At 43.5% G+C, this 23,744-nt stretch overlaps 1 protein-coding gene across 2 annotated transcripts in view; it reads right to left on the minus strand.

Moving 5' to 3' along the window:
* Positions 1-23,744, minus strand: part of LOC146830895 (fibrocystin-L-like) — a 1,171,295-nt gene that overhangs the window by 857,497 nt on the left and 290,054 nt on the right. The window lies entirely within an intron of this gene.

Consider the following 23,744-nt stretch of genomic DNA (forward strand, 5'->3'; position numbering starts at 1 on the left):
TCACATATACTCACTTATATACTCTTACACGCATATATACTGCCTTTCACATATGTAGTTAGTCACACATGTACCACTGAGATATACATTCAATCCCTAACACACCCATACATACACTCACCCAACCATACAGTTGATCACAGATGCACTCTTAAAACCATTCACCCATAGAATCACCCACTCACACATCTATGCATAGAGTCACACACACCCTACCCACACAAACACTCAGGCACCCATACAGATACTCAGACAACCAATCAATAACAAAAATAGACTCTCATATAGCTATTCACAAAACCATGCAGCCACTTATACACCTACACACAGACACATACAGACATCCACACAGTTTAGTCACTAGTCCGCAGTAAGATACATTTAATGACTCACTTATAGAGTTAGTTACACACCTAGAAATCATCCATTCACACACTTGTACACCCACTCATTCTTCCACCGGCCTTTCACTATAAATATATAAAATATATTTAAACTTTACAGAAACACAGTCACTGGATGACGTCATCAGTGATGTCATCAGTGATGTCAATTGAGATGTCATCAGTGATGTCATGAGTGATGTCACTGACCATGTCATGAGTGATGTAATATGTGACGTCATCAGCAGTTCATTGCAGGGGCGTGAGCTATAGTTAGCTGAACTAACTATAACAGGGGAATTTCTAGGGTTTTGTACGAGGTAAATGTCCAACTAACTATAACACCCCTGAAACCTATGGTTTTTTCAGTGAATTTCTAAGGTTTTTTAAATGCTAATTCCTAACTATAACGTGCCTGAAACCTACATTTTTTTCAGTTGATTTCAAAGGTTATTTAAATGCTAGTTTCTAACTATGCCTACAGAGGTAGGACATGTGAAGAAAGAAGAAAAAACACACAGAAAGAAGAAAAAGAAATGCAGAAAGAACCAACAGAAGTCCTCAAAGATTAAGAAAAGTGCAGGAAGAAGGAAGATGTGCAGAAAGAACAAACAGAGGAGCAGAAAGAGGCCTTGTTGCAAAATCATCCAGTACCCTCAACTTTTTCAGATTGGTACTGGTGGCAACTGACTCTGACTAACCAGTCCCAGAGCCAGTGCTATGCTAAAAGACACTAAGAATACAGTTAAATCCTACATACAACAGGGAACACTAGGTGTTGGGGTACCCCTGTGATTAGAATGACGTCCTCTGTAAGCCCCTAGTACATAATATGGCATGGGGATTAAAACTACCTCTTAAAATGCGCCACGGGGTGCGTTTGCACACTGGTGAAGGGAGGGGGGCCTGAGATGACATGTGTGCAAACACGCCCTGTGGGTGTTTTAAGTTGGGAGATTAAGTCCACTTGAATCCTGAGGGTCCCTAGGGTCCAACTGGCCCACTAGGTACCTCCATTAAGCGCCACAGAGCTGCGTTGCAGAGAGGTGTAAAAAAGGGCACGGCCTAGACCACTTCTCAGCAACACAGCGCAGTACACTTACTGGAAGCACCTGGTGCACTAGTTAGCTCCCAGGGTCCCTCAGGATTGAAGGGGAATTATTTCCCCAACGTAAAATGTGCCACATGGCATGTTTGCACACGTCACCTCAGGCCCCGTCCCCTCCCTTCACCACTGTGTAAACGTGCCCTGTGCCCATTTTCATTTGGGAGATTAAGTCTCCTTGAATCCTGAGGGTCCCTAGGGTCAAACTAGCCCACTAGGTACCTCCAGTAAGCGCCACAGTGCTGCGTTGAGGAGATGTGTAAAAAGGGGCACGGCCTAGACCACCTCTCTGCAAAGCAGTGCAGTGGCACTTACTGCAAGCACCTAGTGAGCTAGTTGGCCCCCAGGGGCCCTCAGGAATGAAGGGGAATTATTTCCCCAACTTAAAACCTGCCACATGGCATGTTTGCACACGTCACCTCAGGCCCCGTCCCCTCCCTTCACCACTGTGTAAACGTGCCCTGTGGCCGTTTTAAGTTTGGAGATGAAGTCCCCTTGAATCCTAGGGGTCCCTAGTGTCCAACTAGCTCACTAGGTACCTCCAGTAAGCACCACAGAGCTGCGTTGCAGAGAGGTGTAAAAAGTGGCACGGCCTGGACCACCTCTCTGCAACGCAGCGCAGTGGTGCTTACTGGAAGCACCTGGTGGGCTGGTTGGCCCCCAGGGGCCCTCAGGATTGAAGGGGAATTATTTCCCCAACTTAAAATGAGCCATAGGGCTTGTTTGCACACATCACCTCAGGCCCTGTCCCCTCCCTTCCCCACTGTGTAAACATGCCCTGTGGCCGTTTTAAGTTGGGAGAATAAGTCCCCTTGAATCCTGAGGGTCTCTAGGGGCAAATTAGCCCACTAGGTACCTCCAGTAAGTGCCATTGCACAGAGGTGTAAAAAGGGGCACGGCCTGCACCACCTCTCTGCAACGCAGCACAGTGGCGCTTACTGGAAGCACCTGGTGGGCTAGTTGGCCCCCAGGGTCCCTCAGGATTGAAGGGGAATTATTTCCCCAACTTAAAACGCGCCACAGGGCGTGTTTGCACATGTCACCTCAGTTCCCGTTCCCTCCCTTCACCACTGTGTAAACGCGCCCTGTGGCCATTCTAAGTTGAGAGATTAAGTCCCCTTGAATCCTAAGGGTCCCTAGAGTCAAACTAGCCCACTAGGTACCTCCAGTAAGCGCCACAGAGCTGCGTTGTGGAGAGGTGTAAAAAGGGGCATGGCCTCTGAACACCTGTCTGCAACGCAGCTCCCTGGCACATACTGGAGATACCTGTTGGGCTAGTTGGCCCTCAGGGACCCTCAGTATTGAAAGAGAATTAATTCCCCAACTTACAACTCACCACTGGGCACGTTTGCACAATGGTGAAGGAAGGGGGTGTGGCCTGAGGTGACATGTCTGCAAACACGCCCTGTGGTGCGTTTTAAGTTGGAGAATTAATTCCTCCTCAATCCTGAGGGTACCTGAGGGCCAACTAGCCCACCAGGTACCTCCAGTATGCGCCAGAGAGCTGCGTTGCAGAGAGGTGTTCAGAGGCCGGGGAGGTGGCGGTTCCTGGGGCGTGTGGGGGGCTCAAGCCCCCGCTACACAATTATTTCATTAAAGCCCCGGGGGTGGCAGTCCCTGGGGCTGGGGGGCCCCTCTGGGCCCCCATTATATAACAATATTACCCCGGGACTTGGCCCCCCGGGGTCTAAATAGCAACAAAGCACGGGAGCCCGCACTTCGGTTTTTTTTTTCGCGGCCGGATCCATGGATCCTCCATGGATTTGTCCTTGTGGGACCCCCTAAGCAGGGCTAGAGGGTCGGGGTATTCCTACCCTGCCCCGTTTTTGCGTTTTGCGCATTTTCTTTCACTGATTTCTTGTGCCTCGGTTCTGGCTGCCAACACTTCCTGGTTTAGAGTGTTGACAGCCAATTACCATAAAGCTTGTGATCGGGAGGGTGCGTGTATCCTGCGCGGCCATAGATATATATCTGTTTTTACTTTTGATTTTCTCAGTAACTACTGAACGGATTTACTCCATTTAATAAAAAGGGTTCTTTCTGAACCAATAACTACCTCTTTGCCAAATTTGGTGTAAATCCGTTCAGCAGTTCGTGCTGTAGCCGTATCTAAAGTTTCCTATGGGAAATTGCATGGGGAAAACACATTTTGGGACCCTCCTTTTGTCTCAGCCCCCGCTTGCCAAATCACCCTGAAACTTTCAAGATAGGAGCTGACTGGAGCGGGCCATGAGTTTTAAAAATGTCGCGAAGATTCATCAACTGGCGCCAAACTTATTTGGAAAACAAAAAAAGCTTTTCCTATGGAAACTAGGTCCTAACTATAACTACCTACTGGCGACTGCCAGTAGGTAATATATTCTTAAATCTATTTATGTATGAAAGAGGAATAAAAAGGAATATGGAAACTATATTAAGGGAAGGATAACATAGTATAGGGAGATAACTATAGTAAAATGCAGATATGCAGAACAGTATCAGTGCATTTATGGACCACCCTCATGTCCGAGTGCTATATTGAGGAAACAGTATATTTGTGTAATGTTCTATGTGTATAAGTATTGAATAGAACATGATATTGTGCTAGAATAATTGTTGGGAGTGGATAGACTGTTTTTGGGTGGTAGCACAAGACATTTCGATTGAAGAACTCCAAATGTAATTAATTTTTAAAGTTTGTGATTAATGCACCTTGAAAAAACAACAAGAAAACAAAAGAACATGTTCACTAAAGCTGTGAATATGTAACTACATGCAGTTCTTAGTAATTCCAAAATTGCTGATGCCTTGAGACATGATAGGGAGTTAAGCAGTCTAGATGCTGTGGACAGGAAATGAGCAAAGAGCATGTGATGATTTTTTAAACACAGTCGTTGTAGGTTATGGAGTTTTCCGGTTGAAGGCATAAGCTGAAACACGTAGGCGTCCTGTAAAGGGTGTTGCTACATATGAAAATATTTGAATTAAATACCGCATTAGCACCTGGAAAATGTGTCGTACCTTTTTTTGGAGTGACAGGGATTGTGTGGCTGGATTGTCAGAGGCAATCATTACTGAGAAGTTTTATATATATTATAGAATTTTAAAAATCCTAGAAATTCACGCAAAAACAAAAGGTTACTGTGATGTTATAGTTAGGCTGACAGTTCACGCGTACAAAACCAGAGAAATTCAGCAGGTATAGTTAGCTGAGCTAACTATAACTTTCGCTACAGCAATGCACTGCTTATGAACTCACATGTTACATCACTCATGACATGGTCAGTGACATCACGGATGATATCACTGATGAGATCTCTAATGAAATCACTGATAACATCATCCAGTGACTTTGAGTGTTTTTAAAATGTTTATGAATGTTAAATTTATATACCAAGGTGTACTGATGAATCAGTGCGTGTATGAGTGCCTGCATCAATGATTCACTAGGTGCTTGACTGACTGTATATGTGAATGATTAGGTGTCTAGGTGAATGGATGGGTCACTAACTAGGTTGTCTGAATGTCTGTATCAGTCTGTAAGATGGTGTCTAAGTGGCTGTATGGGTTGGTGAGTGTGTACGGGTGACTTATTGGTTGCCTGAGTGCCTCTATGGGTGTATGAATGTCTGTGTGTGAGGGGGTGTGAGACTGCCTGCATGGAAGAGTGAGTGGATGAGTCAGTGGCTGTATAGGTTAGTGATAGGTTTGCAAGTGTATAAGTGAAGAGCTGTATAAGTGACTGAGTGTGTGTATAGCTGTGTTGATGAGTATATGGATGAGTAACTGGATATGTGAAAGACAGTATAGCTGGGTGTTGGAGTATATGAGGCACTGTATGTGTGTGTGTGAGTGAGGGATTGTGATAGTGGCTTTATGGGTTAGTAAGTGCGTGTGTGAGGGGCTGTTTGGGTGAGTGAGTATTTGTTAGTACTTGTATGAAAAAGTGAGTGGGTGTGTGTATAACTGTATAGGACAGTAAATGGTTGTGTGATTGACTCTATAGGTGAGTGAGCAGGTGTGTGAGTAGCTTTATGAGTGACTGACAGTGTGAGTGGGTGTATGAGTGGATATATCAGTGACTGTATTAGTGAGTGAGTTAGTGTATGACTGGCTGTATGGTTAACTAAGTGGATGTGTGTGTAGAAATATGAATCAGTGAGTGGGTGTGTAAGTACTGGTATGGGCATGTCAATGGTTTTGAGAATGTTAGAGTTGAAGTTGGAGTGGGGGTATGAAAGGTTTTTTGGGAGTGTTAGTGGGTGCTTCAGAGATTCTGTGGATGATGTCATCAGTGATGTCATTTGAGATGCCATCAGTGATGTCATGAGTGATGTCACTGAACATGTCCTGAGTGATGTAGTATGTGAGGTCATAAGCAGTGTATTATGGCGGCGCGAGTTATAACTGCTGAATTTCTCTGGTTTTGTACGAATGAAACCTGAGCCTAACTATAACGTCTCTGTAACCTTTGATTTCTTTCAGTGAATTTCTAAGGCCTTTTGTATTCCATTGCCTAACTATAACGTCCCTGTAACCTTTGTTTTTTTCAGTGAATCTTTATATTGTTTTTAAAGTAGTAGTCACATTTGCAGATTAGTGGAGAAAGGGGGCGGGTCTCGGGCAAGCTCTCAGGAATTCCACTTTGTAGGACTTACAGGAGGTACCAGGAGGGCTTCTTGGCCCCCAATGTCCCTCCGGAGCCAAGAAGACTTCATCACCCAACTAGAAGTGCGCCAGGAGGCACTTTTGCAGAGTGGTGTGTGGGACTTACTGAAGGTAACAGGAGAGGTAGTTGGCCCCCAAGGACTTTTTTGGGGGCCAACAACCCCTCCTATTATCTCCAGAATGTCCCAGAGAGCAGGATAGCTGAAATCTGATAGCAGGCAATGCCCCCTTTCTCCACCACTCTGCAAACACGCCTCCTGGATCACTACTAGTAGGCGATAAAGTTCACTTGGCTATTGAGGGTCATTGGGGGCCAACTACCCCTCCTATTACCTCCAGTAAGTTCCATACAGCGGGACTGCTGAGATCTTATAGCAGGCCACACCCCCTTTCTCCACCACTTTGCAAACGTGCCTCCTGGTGCTCTACTTGTGTCTCTGTGGCTATTGGGGTTCCTTGAGGGCCAACTACCCCTCCCTGTTACCTCCAGTAAGGCCCACACAGCTTTATTGCTGAGAGGTGGTCAGAGACCACACCCCCTTTCTTCACCACTCAGCAAATATGCCTCCAGGTGCACTGCTCCTTGGGAGAAGAAGTCCACGTTAGCCCCTAGGCCCTCAGGAGGCAAGGGGATGTCATCCCCCCACAGCAGTGTGCCGAGACTTGCGTTTGCAGAGTGGTGGACAAAGGGGCACTGCCTCTGATCACTTCTCAGTAATCACACTGTGTGGGGCTTACTGGAGGTAACGGGAGGTGTTCTTGGCCCCTAAGGGCCCTCAGCGGCCAAGGCAACTTCATCCCCCAACCAGGAGCACACCAGGAGGCGCATTTGCAGTGTATTGGAGAAAGGGGCGGGGCATCCTGAGAGTTGAGGGTTTTTTTTAGGAGGGGGGCACGTGGCTCTCTTCTCTGGACCATTTTTGGCCACGGGACCTCCTGGAGCACGATCCTTTTAAAAAAAAATGTATTAGAAAACAGGAGGGGGCCGTGCTCCCCCCCCCCCTCCTGGCCCGATCTCAGCACCAGGGACCCCATCTCCCGGGGCCGGGACTTTATTTCAATTTCTTTTTCAATTTCATAGGGAGGCGGGCTGAGGGGCCCCCCTCCTGGGCAATGTTCGACCCCATACCCGGGTCAATCACCTTTAAAAAAAATTATAATATAGACACTCTGGCATGAAGGGACCCCGCCAGGTGGCTGATGACCAGGAAGATGTCCTGGCATTGCAGCCACCTTCAAAGACAGAGAGCCTCTTGGCACAGAACCCAGGACCCCAGACCATCTGCTTGTTATCGTACTCCATAGCAGTGGTGTTGTCTCTGAGAACCTGCCTCAGGTTCCCTGATGGAATGCAGGGAAGCCTTGAAGGCCATATGAAGGGCTTGTAGCTCCAAAAGTTGATGTGAAGCTGGCTATTAACTGCAGAACAGAACCCCCCCGTCACAAAAGTGAGACCCCAATCAATTAGCAATGCATCTGTCACCACTGTCAATTCAGAATGGGGGAAGAGTAGCCTCCAATAGGAAAAATTGTGACTTGCAAGCCAATACCACAGATTATTGGCCATGTGCTCAAAGAACTGGATATTGCTGGAAATGCAATCCTTGATGCTGTGACCCCTAGGACGTTTCGGTCTATTGTAGGGTTTGCATCTGTTACCTGCTTAAATTGACAAGGGTTCACAAGGCCAAGAGGCATAGAAGTCTCAAAGACACCCTGGCCTGAATCCAGGATGGATCCTGAAACATTAGGATCATAGCTTTATTGTCCTGGGCTCGTTATGAAATAGGAAAAGCCAAAATCAACCAAATGAATGGAAGCCTTTGCGGTGGAATCAGGAGGGACTTTGGCTCATTTATGTAAACCCCAATGGGTTTCTCCGATTTCCAGAGGTGGTCCATGACTGACTGCAGCACGCCTGTATTTTTCAGCCAATCACTGAAGTATGGGAATTCAGGAACATCCAGCCTCCGAAGAAGGGCTGCAACCACCACCATCACTCTTGTAAACACCCAAAAAGCACTAGTGCAGCGGAAGGGAAGCACATGATACTAAAAATGCTCCTTGCCCACCTTGAACAGCAGCGACTGCAGGACACATATATGAAAGTATGCATACTGTAAGTCCAAGGACGTAATACACTCTCTTGGATCCAGTACAGAAAGGATGTGAACCAATGTGGCCATTTTAAATTTGTCCTCATGTAGGGAGTCATTCAGGGGTAGTAGGTCCAAGATTGGACTGAGGCCCAATCCTGAGGAACTCCCTTTCATAACCACACTTGCATTTCTTCATGTCCTGTCCCCTCTTTATGGCGCCCTTGAAGAGCAACATGCGAACCTCGTGTAACAGGATGGCAACTTGCTCTTCTGAAATACTTTCTGGTGTGAGAAGGATATTGGATTTGGAGGAGAGATAGGGTATGGTGTAGCCCTTTTGAACAATTTGCAAGACCCATCTGTCAAAGGTGACGGATTGCCAACCAGGGAGGAAGTGTTGGACGATGCCCAACTGGTTGGGCATGCTTCAATGAGGACAAACAAAATTTGTTTGCTGGCCATTGTAGCAGTGGAAGAGTAGTTGGAAGACTGTTTTTTTTTGCTGGCCTGCATGCTGTTTGCTGGTTGTGCATCCACATCCCGAAAGGGCTAGGCTGCTTGCTTCATCACTCGTTGGGAAGGATATGTTTGCCTATAACCTGAGCAACTGGAACTATGTGGCAGTGCAGCACCAAATAATGTAGGGTTGACTAAATTATGCAGCAAGAAAAGGCAAATTCTGGGGCAGAATGCAACATAATTGTTGTTCATCATCTCCTAATTTTTACATTATTACACATGGTAAGACTGCTTGTCAACACACCTCAACATGAACTTTTGATACGATTGAGCTAGAAACATTTTTTTTTTTAAATCTACAGATTGTGCAGCAGATGATGGATAATGTGACAAACATGGCAAATTACTAATGATGCGAAAAAATCAGTGTCCGCACAATCGCATAATTCAGGCCTTGCTCCAGAATTTTTGGCCCAGATAAGGAAATTGCTTTCAGCCCCAAGGAATGTGCAGTAGCTCTACTATTTTGAAAGCTCTTTAGCCCGGCAGTGAAAGCATACTGTGAGCCAAGCATTGAGGCAAGATATTAACCTTACAAAGGTTTAGACTCAGTTATCTCCAGTAAACATACTTCCATCTCTGGTTGTAAATTTCTTTAGATTTTCTTTACTTTTTATCTACCCCAACACTTCTAGAGCAGAGTGAGATATGATCTTGAAGAATGTCTTCACACTTCTCTGTTGAGAGTATATCCTATGCAGAAACATGGTGACCTCCCAGAATGGGTCAAATTGGTCCCAGCTTTCCCTTTTATCCTCTGTCTACTAAGGACAAGAATTAAGTCTTCACCCAAAGGTATTTTTAACCATATGTGCTTGTTCCCCTCTGCAAATATCATTTACCCTCCATATCCGCACCATCGCCATCACTTGAAGTATACCTTTCTCTTGCAGAAGGAGTAGAGTCTGAGCCAAAATTAAAATGGTGCCTCTGCTGAATGTTCTGATGTGGTAGAGGCACTGGATTAGAGCCAGGATGCATGACAACTGGTTGCGCTTTTGTAATTTTGTATCACAACATCAGTTGATTTCGATCCGATGTCAGTTCGTGTTCTGACATGGGTATCATATCATAAACTGGTTCCAATGGCATTAGTAATGGACTTAGGGTGGTGAGGACTGGTGTGGATCTAGAGGCCAGTGCAGAAGTCTGAACCAGATTTGGTACAGGCTAAGTTACAAATCACAACGGGAGAGATAGCGCTGGAGAAGCACCTACCATTGGTAAACCAACTTGAGCCCCCCTCGGTTCTGAAGGGCCCAAAGGCACACCAGAGAGGGAGCATAAACCACACTGAAGATTTGCGGCATAGTTTCCATGAAGGCTTCAATCAGATGAAGACTTAAAAAAGACCCAGGGAACTTGGGGGCATATTGTAACCAACTGAAAGTCGGGTAAGTGACTTCAAGGCTGTGCAAATTGATCTTGAGGCCCTCAAGTGTTCTCTTTGGCGTCAGAGTGGCAGGATGCACTGACGTCCTGCATCCCTTTCTTATACTTGAGCTTGGACTTTGACTCACTTGATGATTTATAGGGGGAAGGGGATCCGTTGTGGTAATGGCTACATGCCTGGGATGAGTTTCATGATTTGGAAATGGAGCACGACCTGTATGAAGGCTGTCTCCTTCTTGTGTTCAGTGAAACAATTTCTGATCCAAGTCTCAAATTCCCTTTGGGTGCATTAGGGCATTATTATCAAACGACTTCAAGTAGTGTCCAGAGCCCAGACACTAGAGGCTTACATAATGCTGGTCCATAAACATCTGCTTCCTGCAGTCACAGCACAGCCTGAATCCTGTTGTTTTCAGTGGGGAAATCATTTCCTAGCACACTGATCAAGAATTGGTTTTGGAAGTCATCAACGGCCCAACAAGGTGGGACCTGCACTCTGGATCTGTGTTAGAAGGCACAGAAAGAAAATTACTGCCGTCAGTGTGCGGGGATGGCACTAATATGAGGCTCTGCTCTGTCACTTCTGGCATGGTCTAAGGTCAGCATGGAGCCGCAAAACGTCACCTTTCAGCACAGAGAGGCACTGCTTGAAAAATCTTTGGAACTAATCTGGCCCTTGGAGTATATTTTAAGGTGAAGAATCTACAGTTAGAAGTATCCATCAAAAAAAAAATTAGTACCAATGCCAATCCTTAATTTGAGCTGGTGGTTGTCAGGGGAGCGGACACCAGTATTAAGTTTTTGGAGACCTGCACTTGTGCAAAATGATTCCACAAATGACATACCTGATCCCCCGATGTCCACAAGTTAAAAAAACGAAGGGATATATTTACAAGGGGATTGCATCAACAGGACTGGTGGTGCTATGCCCTTCCCCAAATTTACAAATCGGCATTAAGCAACTTTTTGTGGCTTAACGCTGCCTTATAACTACGGCCCCTTTACACACATCACTTTACGTGAAAGGAGCATTCAATGGGTTTTGCTGTGGAAGTTCCACAGCAACATCCATTGTTTTTTTACGCTGCCCCAGATTTACAAGGATGTGTAAATCTGAGGCAGCTTCAAAAACTAACACCATGAAATAGCAGAATGGCGAAATGAGGAGAAATACTTTCATTTCTCCTCATTTTTGCTTTTTCTATGCATGCTGCATTCTGCACACATAGAAAGAGAACATCATTAATGATTGTTTTTGTGTAGGAAGCTGTCTCTTCCTGCGCATAAACAATCCTTAAATAATGACAATTTGCTACTTCTATGTTTGCTGCAGAATGCAGTAGTAACAAATCACCATTATTTATTGTTTATGTCCATGAAAGGACACCTTCCTGCACATTAACAGTCATTCCCTGGTGCTAGGCAGATATTTTTAGTGCCAGCACTAGGGAAAACACTGGGACATGCTGTATTCTTCTAAATACAGCAAACCCCTATGTTTTGGAAATGTCAGAGTGCAGCGCTGCCAAATTTGGCACACCTCCACACTCTGACATTTCTTCTAAATATGCACCTGAGAGTCATATTTTTTGTTCCTGGGGGTAATGAAAATTTAGCAATGTATTTTGACAGGTGCTTCCCTTATTCTCGACCATGTGGCTCCGCAGAGCAGGTGCCTGAGTATTAAACTTCAGTTTTCCGCATGTGGCCTGTCAGCCCAGCATGCACATTTAGCAGGTACAACTGCATCCATCTCGAAGCCAGTACATGCTGAAGTATCCTCCACACCTTCCCGTGTGAGCATAAGTGTTCAGCTTTCAGGGGGTTGGTAGTGTTTGTCTGGGGCATGACTTGATCACCCACACGCAGGACAGAGCAAAAGAGTGGTAATACGGAGCGCGATTATATACTTCTCCTCTGAATCTGCTAGCTAACAGAGTGGAGGCCCCTGTTTTGTTTAACAGTACCTGGCTTTCGTTCTATCATTCATATACACAGGCCACTCCTGGTGGTAAGTTAATACAGGTGGGGGTAACAATCCCATGGGACTATGTCACCATAAATAAGCATTCATTTGCACTATAATAACAAACTTATAGGAGGGCCATATCCCTAAAGGCCCTATTTACAATCAAATTAGAGGCTGTATAGGTCAGTTGATTTTAAGCCCTCAAATACACTTGAAGGAAAAGTGTTTCAGTCAAAAGTAGTTAAGTAATATATTTCTTTCCAAGGTGTTTTATTAGTATGGTAAATGAAATGTCATTTCCCCATTTGCATTTATGTCCGCATGATTAAAGGCCATCTACCATTATCCTGTTCCAGCATGCCACACTGCATGTCGCACCTCTACCTCTTTTATGTGCTGTTCCATGCTGTTCTTTGTTAGCATGCATGGTTAACATGTCCTCCGCTCATCTGCCCGGGTTCCTTCCTGGTGGTCAGCACTGAATCAGAGGTGGTGCTACCTGAAAGTGGGCTTCATGAGGGTAATGTTCCTGAGGAACAAGGCTCCTGACATAAGTAGCCCTAAGGTATTAGTTCCTTCTGAGCAGTGCCTTTAGGATGTCGATCATAGAAGATTTATGCAAACTCCGTGTTAACATGCAAAATAACCTAACAGCAGTCATATTGGGGATCACAGCCCTGGCCAGCCATTTGGCACAGATTCAGGGCCAGCTCATCCCACCCCACATCAATCCAACTCATCCCACGTCCACGCCTCCAGTCCCTTTCAACCCTGTCCCAGCAGTTACCTTTGTGATACCAACTCCCATTTCACTGGCATCCCCAGATCAATTTTCGAGAGTTACGACTTTTGTCACCCAGGTCCATCTTCATTATATGATTTGCCCAGTGGCCTTCCCAGGAGCCAATTGTGTATAGTTTTCCTTTTTTGTATCTCACTGGAGATTCTGTCATGTGGGTGATTCCGCTTGTCAATGCAGAAGACCCCGTCTTATGATTGGACAGGCTTTAAGACGGAATTTGAAAAATTGTTTGATAGAAGAATCATTACTGGGTCTGCCGACAGAGAATTACTCGACCCAAAGCAATGGAACAATGATCTGGTGACATATCTATCACAGATCAGTTGACTAACTGCTGATGCCAACTAGCTGAATGACAAGAAATCTGCAGTTCACTACTGTGGCCTCAGGAAAGAATACCAGCCCAAATTGACCAACAACCTAAAACTTCTTAAGAGTTAATTGCCCTAAACTGACCCACAACTTACAACTTGTCAACAGTTATTTGGCCTAACCTTGCGGTTAAACCACAGTCTGGCCGAGCCCAGAGGTGATAGAAGGAAGACCAACCTGAGATCTTTTGTTCACCCCAAAGAAAAGAATGAACTCCCATCCAGCGAAGTTCCAGAAACAATGTGGCCATGGCCAAAAAGGAAGTGGAAAACTAGACAGCTCAATGACTACCCAGGAGGGTCCCTTGAGCAGGCACCAACCAACCGCTGACCAATCAGGCAAAAATTCATTACAGAGCTCGGCTCACCACCTCACACTGAATGTAGCACTTACCATAAATCAGGAGAACGTACCATTGGTAGTTATGATTGACTCTGGGTCTACAGAAAACTTTATAGTTTTGGAAATCCTGACACAAAAGAGGGAACCACAAGCAAAAAAAGAACAAACTCCCTGTTGTGTGTGAGGTCAGAATGGCTGAGTGGTAGATATGGGGGACATATTGAATGCTATCATACATGTATCATTTCTAAAGTGTAATAATGAATTAATATAACTGCTACATGTCTTTCCAAATGGCACAATTGTATATTGGCATCAATGAATGTTTTATAAAGATGTTTTTATCTTTTTGTACATTTAGAAAAACTAAATTTAAAATATAGCAAAAATACAAATAATAGTACGAGTATGTGTATGATTTGTCATACCTGAGCAATGGGCAGCCCATAGAGCTCTAGTGAGCCTATAGAAAAAAAATATAGGTTGTGTGGGAGTTTGTTCTTTTTTGCTTGTGGTTTTCATCCCCCTTGCTCCCAGACCTACATATTATTTGAGATTGTACCTTCAAACATGTAATAAAAGAGGTAACCAACCATAAGTAGTGTGAGCTGTTAAAGGGACCATGCTTACCTCTGGGCCCATAACTCACCAAACGCACCTCTTATGAATGACCGGTAACCAAGATTTGCACTCTCATGGGGAGGAGTTGAGTTTCAAACTAATTGATGCACCTCAAATTGGCTTCATCCTGGGCATGCTCTCACTCACAACACACAAAACTAGGCTAGATTGGACCATTCAGAGCATTAGTTTCACTGCGGCCTGGTGCAGTCAAACTTGTCTTACCCCTCAGCAAAGGAGAACTTGCAAGTGCCCGCGTAATAGCGACAGCAGCAGAACAAGAAACTATATTACTATCTGAATATACTCCCTTTCCCGATTTGTTCAGCTAGAGCTAAGCCAAAACCCTTCCACAACATAGTGAGTACGACTACTAAATAGATTTGGTCTCTGGTGTCAGAATACCATACAGTTGGATATATGCTCTTACTGAATGAGAAAATCAACATCTGCGGCAGTACTTGGACAAATACCTCAAGAACAGATTTATTAGACCTTCACAATTCCTGGCTGCCTCTCCCTTGTTTTTTGTCCTGTAAGCAAATGAAAAAAGTATGAACAAGCATTGACTACTGTGCCCTCAATAATATCACTATCAAGAACAGGTAACCACTTCCTCTCATTCCAGTACTCCTAGCCCAAGTCAAGGTGGCCAAGATCTACACCAAGCTTGACCTAAGAGGGGCTTATCACCTTGTCTGAATTTGTACTTGAGATGAATGGAAGAAGGCGTTTAGAACTTTCTCTGGGTTACTTGAATATTGTTCGGTCTATGCAATGATCCGGTGGCATTTATTCCTGGTCAATTACATCTTACAGGACTTTTGGGACAAATTTGTCATCGTAGATATAGTTGACCTTCTGATCTATTACCGTGCCCTGGATGAACACATGAGTCATGTCAAAACTATTCTAGCCCTCTACGCCAACCTAGTCTCTTTTTTAAACTCACTAAATGCGAGTTTCATACCACCACAATGGAGTTCCTTGGTTTCATTCTAAGTCTTCAAGGTATCTCAGTGGCAGAATGCAAGATCCAGGCTATTGTTGATTATCCCCAAAAACAGAATGTCAAGTATGTGCAATGATTTTCAGGGTTTGCCAATTTTTACAGGAGGTTTATTGATCATTGCTCCTCTCAGGTTACCCCAATTAACACATTGCTGAAAAAAGGTGTACCCTTTCAATGGAATAAAGACCAGAATGTGTCTTTCAAGAATCTGAAACAAGCAATCACCTTGGCACTCATCTTGCTACCATGCTACCATTCATTGTTGAGGCATATGCCTCAGCTGAGGCAATAGGGGCGATCCTTTCACAACGCAGTCACAAAAATGACCATCTACAACTAGTAGCATAATTATCTAAAAATATTGCTCCCAGCAGAAGTGAATTACACTGTAGTAGGGAAAAAACTATTGGCCATCTGTCTCACCTTTAAAGAATGGAGGCAATATTTATGGGAGTCCAGCACCCCTCCGCCGTTTACACAGATCATCATAACCTTCTGTTTCTCTGGTGTGCCAGAGCTCTCCCACCAAGATAACTGTGGTGGATACTGGTTTGACTTTGTTATCAATTTCTGGCTGGGAACTGACAACAACAGAGCAGTTGCCTTTCCTACTACTCGTTAAAAGACTACCAAACAGACATCCCTCCGCCACCTTTAGTATCTGCAAATCAAATTGTGGGTGCCACCACCACAGATCAGTTTCTGGACCAGGTGAAAAACCAATTCCCTCTAGAAGAACTAGTTATTTGGAAAGCTCAAGATCTTATGTGCTCAATCTATAATGGGTTGCCCTTCCACAGGGACAGATGTCTGTTCCCAACTCTACACTGCAAAAAAAGGTCCTGCAATGGTGCCATGATCACATGCTGGTTGGTCACCTAAGGCATTCAAAAGCTATAGAACTGGTGAGCCGCATTTTCTGGTGTCCCGGCTCGTGGCAAGAGGTCATTGTCTACTTCCAGAGCTATAGTACTTGTAGCCAGGCCAAATCTGATCATACCCGCAAGCAGGTCTATTACAACCTCTGCCCAATCCCACCCAAATGTGGAGGACATTTCCTTAGACTTCATTACTGGCCTTATAAAACATCAAAGTAAGAACTCTGACCTGGTGACTGTGGATCACCTGTCCAAGATGGCACACTTCATTGCCTGCTAAGGTCTTTCCTCAGCCAGTAAAATGGTGTCCATGGCATCGAATTAGGTGGTCCCTCTACTTGGTTTACCCAGCACCATTGTGTCAGATTGTGGTCCCCAGCTCACTTCCAAAGTCTGGAAACCTTGTTCAGCCCTAAAGATTCAGCCCTAACTGTCCACCAGCTTCCATCCTTAGACAGACAGTTACATTGAACATGTTTACCAGGAGTTGAAAAAGTATCTGTGTTGTTATGTTCACAATGTCAAAGATTTCTGGAGTGGATTTGCTGTGAAAAGCAGAATTTGCTTATAGCACCATGACTCTCTCCAAATGTCTTAGTTCTATGCCAATAATGGCTTCCATCCTCAACAGTTGCCACTACTTCATCCTGTATCCCCAATTGAGATTTCCAGTTTGGCTCAGCACCACCATCATATTGTTCGGCTGACCCACGTCATCGATGGAAATCTTCTACGAGAAAAAGTTTACTACAAAACACAACAGATCTCAAGCGATGGCCTGGCCCTTGTTATCATCCTGGAGACCTCATATGGGTATCCACCAAGAACCTTACCTTTAAAAATCATACCAGCTTCCTGCTATGCTTTCTTGGTTTTTTGATGTCCTCTCATAGGTTAATCCTTTCACATTCAGGCTAAAACTTCCACTGATTTTGAGGATCCACTCAGTTTTCGAAATCTCTCTGATGACACTGGCCTGGGAATGGCCTATTCCTCATCTCCCTCCCATGCTGGTCCGTTCTCATTGGGAGTAAGAGATTTGAGCTATTTGTGCAATACATCTCTGATGTGGAAGGCCGTGGTACCTAGTCTCCTGGAAAGATTATGTCCATGAGGAGGATTTGTGGGAGCCCACTACTGTTCCTTCATGCTCCTGGCCTTCTTTGCCATTTCCACGCCCAGCACTGTTCCCATCAGTCTCTCTTGGGTCAGGTATGATGGCCTTTGGGGGGGAGAAATCAAGGTTTTCCCCTGGTTTGCCTCCATGATTAAAATCCATCTACTATAATCCTCTGCACGTCACTTGCATGCATGCCTACATGATTATAGGCTAACTACCATGATCCCCTTCCAGTATCCTACCCTGCATGTTGCTCCTCTACCTCTTTGATGTGCTGTCCATGCTGTCCTTTGTAAACATGCGTGGTTAACATGTCCTCAGGCCTTCTGCCCTGGTCCATTCTGGTGGTGAGCACTGTTCATGCAAACAAGTGTTGCAAGCACTATTCATGCAAACAAGTGTTGCTACCTTCCTAGTGTTCCCCCACCCTCATGTCTACTGCACTGTGATCTCAACATGTGCCGTCCGTACACCTTAACTACAGTCCCTGAATTAACCTCTTCTGTGCCCATGACGAGATGGTCTCGTCATGGAGCACAGTCGCGCTGTGACCATGACGAGACTATCTCGTCATGAAACCCACCCACTAGGGAAGCGCCAGGCACAGGAGGGGGAAAAGGCCTGGCACCCAAGGGGTTAAGCGATGTGCTGGTCAACCATGCGCTGAACTCCCCATGCATATATAAATATATATTTGGCAGGATCTTGGGTGGTTTCTGGTAAGGGGGTGTTATCGTTATGTGTAATTTTTAGTTTGGTTTCCTTTAGTAGATTGAGAACTCGCACCACGTGTTCTCATGAGAGATTCTGTCAGGTCTCTGATGACATTTTGGATCAAGCAGGCCTTTTTTAGGCGCCCGATCCCATAAAAATGTGTTGGTTCTTTGAGGTCCAGCTTCCAAGCAGCATCCTAAACTTCCGTCTGAAACCTTATTGGAGATTTGGTACCGCTCCCAGGTTTGGTGCAAGCACACAATTCCGTGGACTTCCGGTGTGCGTCTGCACAGAGGCTGAGTAAGAGAATTCTCAAATCAGCAGAATCCCAGTAAAGCGTGCAATACCTACTGCGAGCAGATCATTATTGCTTATACACAAAGCTCATTGCTCCTGGTTATTATCTGTACCTGTAAGATTGAGATGACTTTGGTATATCAGTGTCTCAATGCTTTATGGTAAAAACAGAAAGGGAAAATGAGCAAGAGAAAGGAGCTTAACAGTGTGTGGGCTGAAATATAAAACACTGCTGGAGTAGCTACAAGAAAGTTAGATACTAATATTCCGAACCTCTGTCAATTCTTGAATCATAGTTGGTGCTGCCTGAAGGTGGGCTTTGTGAGGGTACTGCTATTATAAATATTAGTCAAATCATAAAAAATAGATATCCGATAGATAAAAATAAAGTAACCAAACGATAACACAACAAATCATAAGTAATGGTCAAATCATAAAACATGGAGCTCCCCCAAATAAAAAGGGTAAGACATAACAAAATACAGGACAAGATCAAAAGAAAAACAACATATAGAAAAAAATTACATTCCTTTACAGAAGTAGCATGAGGCAGTATGTTATGTTCATTCAGTTACAAATTTAGTATTGTTCCCCTATATAACCATGTATGTTAGCAGTGGTAAAATAGAGTCAAAAGAGGAAGATGCCACGTCATCAGGTGAGAAATTATACAGTCAAAAACTATAATGAAGTGCCTGTGACAGTGTTTGCTAAGAGGCTATGATAGGACATCACTTGTTCAAGGCAATATGCATGCTGTGCAAGTAAGTATATACAAAAGTCAGTTTTATGAAGATCAGCAGGTAAAAATAGAATGGAGTCTTGAGATATGCACAGTAAAAGGACAGAAACATCTGATGTACTATTGTGGCCAAGTAAGACAGAGTAGCAGGATCCAAGTGATTCAAGATCAAGGTTATCATATACTAAGAAATCAAATTGAAAAGAACGGCCAGAGTTCCTACCAATCAACGAAGTTGGGTTTCTGTAACAATGTGTTTAGTTTCAAATCAGAATACTACCTTCAAACCCATTTTTGCACCACCATACACCTACATCCTGATGGGTGAAGTAAAACACATATTTTTGTAGGATGACAGGTTTGCAAACTTTGCACCCCATATATTCTTCTGTTGAAGATACATAGATGACATTCTGTGTATTTGACAAGGTACTGAAACTCTTCAATACCTACAAGAAATAAATACTAACCAATTAAATATCATGACAACAGCCAGTGTATCAATTATGGAAATAGATTTTCTTGGCATTACTATCTATATTAAGGATAGTAAAATTCAGACTGAACTCTACAGAAAATCTACAGCTGCAAACTCTATTCTTGATTGGATATTTGTCACCCACATAATACAATCAAACTAATTCCTAGAGGAAAGCTTCTGCTGATTAAATACGATTTAAGTGAAGATGGAATTTATCAACTGACAGACTGTGAATCAATGAAATGCTTAGAACAGGGGGGATACAGCACAACCACCTCCAGAAATCTATTGAAGAAATGAACCAGAAAACACGCCAAGACCTCTTAAATCCCCAAAATCAGTCAAAGCATATAAAACCAAAAACTATACCCATTTTCAAACAGATTACCACAATGGGCACTTTAGAATTAGAAAAATTCTTCAACGCCATTGGTACTTACTCAAAAATAGCCCATCGATCAATATAGAAATTGCGAGTTACCCTCTAATGGGTTTTCCCAAAGCTAAAAACCTGACACAATTGCTCTGTAAATCCGAATTTATTGACAGAAGAAAACCTATGGTCACCATTCTAGTTAAACCATGTGGTTGCTTCAAATGCCATAACTGTGGAGTTTGTAAATTTGGAATCAACAAAAATAAAGTTTTTTTGCCCATTCCTGTCAACTTAAGAGATCATAGATTGGATTAACTGCATCAGCAGTTACATTACCTACATCATTTAATGCCCATGTAAGAAGATCTATGTTGGAACACCATGAGACCCTTATGCATTAGAATTCTGGAACATTATCGGAACATCATGAAAACAGAGACTGGACCACCACTGACCAAACACTTTGAACAGCACCAATCTACCAAAAAACTTAATTTTTTTCCTATTGGATTGCATCAAACCACCATCTCATGGTGGCAACAGAGAACTGCTAATGAGGAAATGTGAAAGTGAACTAATACTGAGGTTGGGTACTACGAAAACAGAACTTAATAATGATGCACTATCAAGAACAAGAACATGAACCATGTCTCCATAGGCATACTGGCCTATTCTTGCAAATAGACAATTTAGTGACTCCCCCATCTAGATCTGGGTCCTATATATTGTATCTATAGATTATAATAATAAGTAATCACACTTGAACACATTCTGTGTCCTACAATTTAATACATAATGTATGGCCAACATTCTATTATATTTACTATATTGAATGTATTGTCAATAATGGACCCAATTAAAATTATAGAACAGGCATGTTTCAATTCATTGGTAAAACAATGATAATCGAACTGTTAATATAATGACCAATGCCTCTGAATATATTTTTCACTCTTTTTTCATTTCTTCATTTGCTTTGTTTTCAATGTTCATAATTATTGTAGCCAAGTGAAGGGGGTTTTGCAGTCTATGTGGTCCTAATATATTGTGACTAATACTTCTATTATCAATATATTCTTAATGAAGTCTTCTGACAGTTATTATTCTGTTTCATTTGTGGTCTCTTAAATGCAATTCTTATAAATACTGTATACACTTTCTCTATTTCTACTAGCATGGAATCTGCATGTCCTAATCAATCCGCCTCACTATTTCTAAAACAAACGGGGTTTTATGACTGCAAATATTTACCAACATCCAAAACCATCTCTTGCATTGCTTATCTATTCGTGATTATTTCAGATACGTCAGTCAACGAGGTCTCATGAATATGTCCATTAATACTTACTCACTTTAATGATGGCCGGCCCACACATTTGTTGGCCCTCATGTTTGTGAGACTTGGTAACATCCTCTCGGCAACGTATTCTTTGCAACCTTTGACTCAGCACGGTTACATATGATGCTGTTTCGAATGTTGATTGAGTTTCCAAACAGTGTCCAACTTCCCTGTGGTTAGGACCACTTTTCTTGGATGACCACAGTGACTATTTGTACCTCGCTTTATGATCTGTATTAGAGCACTGGAATGCTGGGAGCTCCTTTGAAAACAATGGAGTGCTCGGGGCTTCTAATTGCCAGTAGAAGCCCAGAGCTCCAACATTCCAATGTTTGTTCACAGCTGTTACTGTGAATTTCAATCCCCGGGCTCTGTGAGGTCTTTGTTTTTCATGCCTCTAGGGACGGAACGTTCTAATAGCCTTAGAGCCCGCCGTGGGGGGGCTCTATCGGTCATTAAAGGCCTGCTCCCTTGTTAAGAGCGGGCCTTTAATGGCTGGTAGAGTCCATTATGGCGGGCTCTAAGGCTATATTGGTAAGCATATCCTTTGCAAACTCTTGGCTGGTTTTGATATGCTCCAATTATGATGAGCTGTGGCGCTTTGCCCCATGTAACTGCCTACTCCTTGCCCTTTAGGATTCCATTCAATTTACTTCTGGATTGTTGCAGCTATTTTTGCTACGATACTGATGATTCCTTTTATCCACACCCCAATTGGCCTTATCAAACCACTCTAATCCCAAAATATTGCTTTTCTTACAGATGTCTGAAACCATATATATCTCCTGACTAACCTGAATGCAACCAGGAAATTCGGTTTCATTGATTGGTAGCAACTCTGGCCTTTCTTTTCCATTTTTTTTCTTATCATGTGGTAAACCTAATCTAGAATCACTTGGATCCCGCTACTCTGTCTTTATTTACCACAATAGTAGTTCAGATGTTTCAGTCCTTTTACTGTGCTTATTGTGTGACTCTATTCTTTTTTTACCTGCTGATCTTAATAAATCAGATTTTTGTATATGCTCAATTACGCTGCATGGCTATGGACTTTTCTTAAATAAACGATGTCCTATCTTAGTCTCTCACCAGACACTGTCACAAGCACCTCAATATACTTTTTGTTTTGTAATTTTCACACTTGATCACGGGGTATCTTGCTCTTTTGACTCTATTCGAACAATGATAACATACCTGGTTCTATGAGGGAAAAATACAGAATTTTTTACTGAATGATCATAACTTACTGTCCATGCTACTTCTGACAATTAAGTGCATTTTTTCTACATTTTGTTCTTCTATTGTCTTGCCCTTCATTCTAGTGATGTCTCAACCGTTTTATTTGAGGGGGGCTCTATGTTTTATGATTTGACCATTACTTACGATTTGTTTTTTTGAAGGTTTAGTTACTTTATTTTTATCTTTTAGATATCTATGTTTTACGATTTGACCATTATTTGTGATTTGTTGTGTTGTATTGCAGTTTCCTTCCTTTATTTTTATCTTTTGGATATATTTGTTAACTATAAACAGCTTTAAAAAAGACCCAGGTTGGCGCGCCACTGACTGGGTAAAATATGTGTTGACTGGCTTAGTACCAGAAGGCCTTATGTGACAAATGCATTCCTTTACCACACAATTTTGTGGTAAAGGCATGAATGGCAAGGGTGTATGCATGGCTAAGTTCACCACTACTTTGACCTCCCTCCTCCTGCCCTGAATTACTAACCCCCTGCCTGCCCCTGCCCTAAGCCCTAAATTACAAAGTCCCTACCAGCCCCCACCCTGAGCCCTAAATTACAAACACCCTACCTGCGCCCCCCAAACCCTAAATTACAAAGCCCCTACCTGCTCCTCTGCCCTAAGCCCTAGATTACAACCCTCTTACCATCCCCCTGCCCTGAGCACTAAGAATGTCCCCTTTCTTAACTACTCCCCCAAACCTGGCCCTTAAAGCTACTCCAACCCCCTCCTCCCCCGAAAGCAACCCTGATACCCAGCCCCACTTACCTGTCTGTGTCCGCTTCCAGTTTCGACGCTCCTGTTTCAAGTCCCCGCCAATTTAAACACTAGAGCGCATTTGCCTTAACTACTCATATGCGTGGTTTAGACAAATGTGTTATTTGGGTGAGCCTGGTAATGCTTGTCGGCTTCCGGAAATCCTGACTCTGGCAGCCTATTTCCGGATGTTTCCCTTGTGACTGGGAGTGAGTGGTTGAAAAGTTTCAGCACTCCGTCCATCATCTTGTTGTGTTTGCTATGCTTTAAATGAGCCCCAGATTACATAACACAAGGTCAGATCTTTTTGTTATTTATGTTTTTTGACACCTGGTGATTAAGTGATTTGCCCAGAATTACAGGATGGTGGGCCAATGCCGGGACTCAAAACTGGTTCTCCAGTTCCAAAGTCAGCACCTCTGGTGATACCGTCCCCTTGTTATTTTTAGTGCACAGCTGTACTTCATTAAATTAGAGAATTTCAGACCTGTATGTTGCTCAGCTACTCGTCACCCTCTCGAACCAGAAAATGTAGG

The sequence above is a fragment of the Triturus cristatus genome, chromosome 5_1 (assembly GCF_964204655.1).
Source record: "Triturus cristatus chromosome 5_1, aTriCri1.1, whole genome shotgun sequence".
Lineage (NCBI taxonomy): Eukaryota > Metazoa > Chordata > Amphibia > Caudata > Salamandridae > Triturus > Triturus cristatus.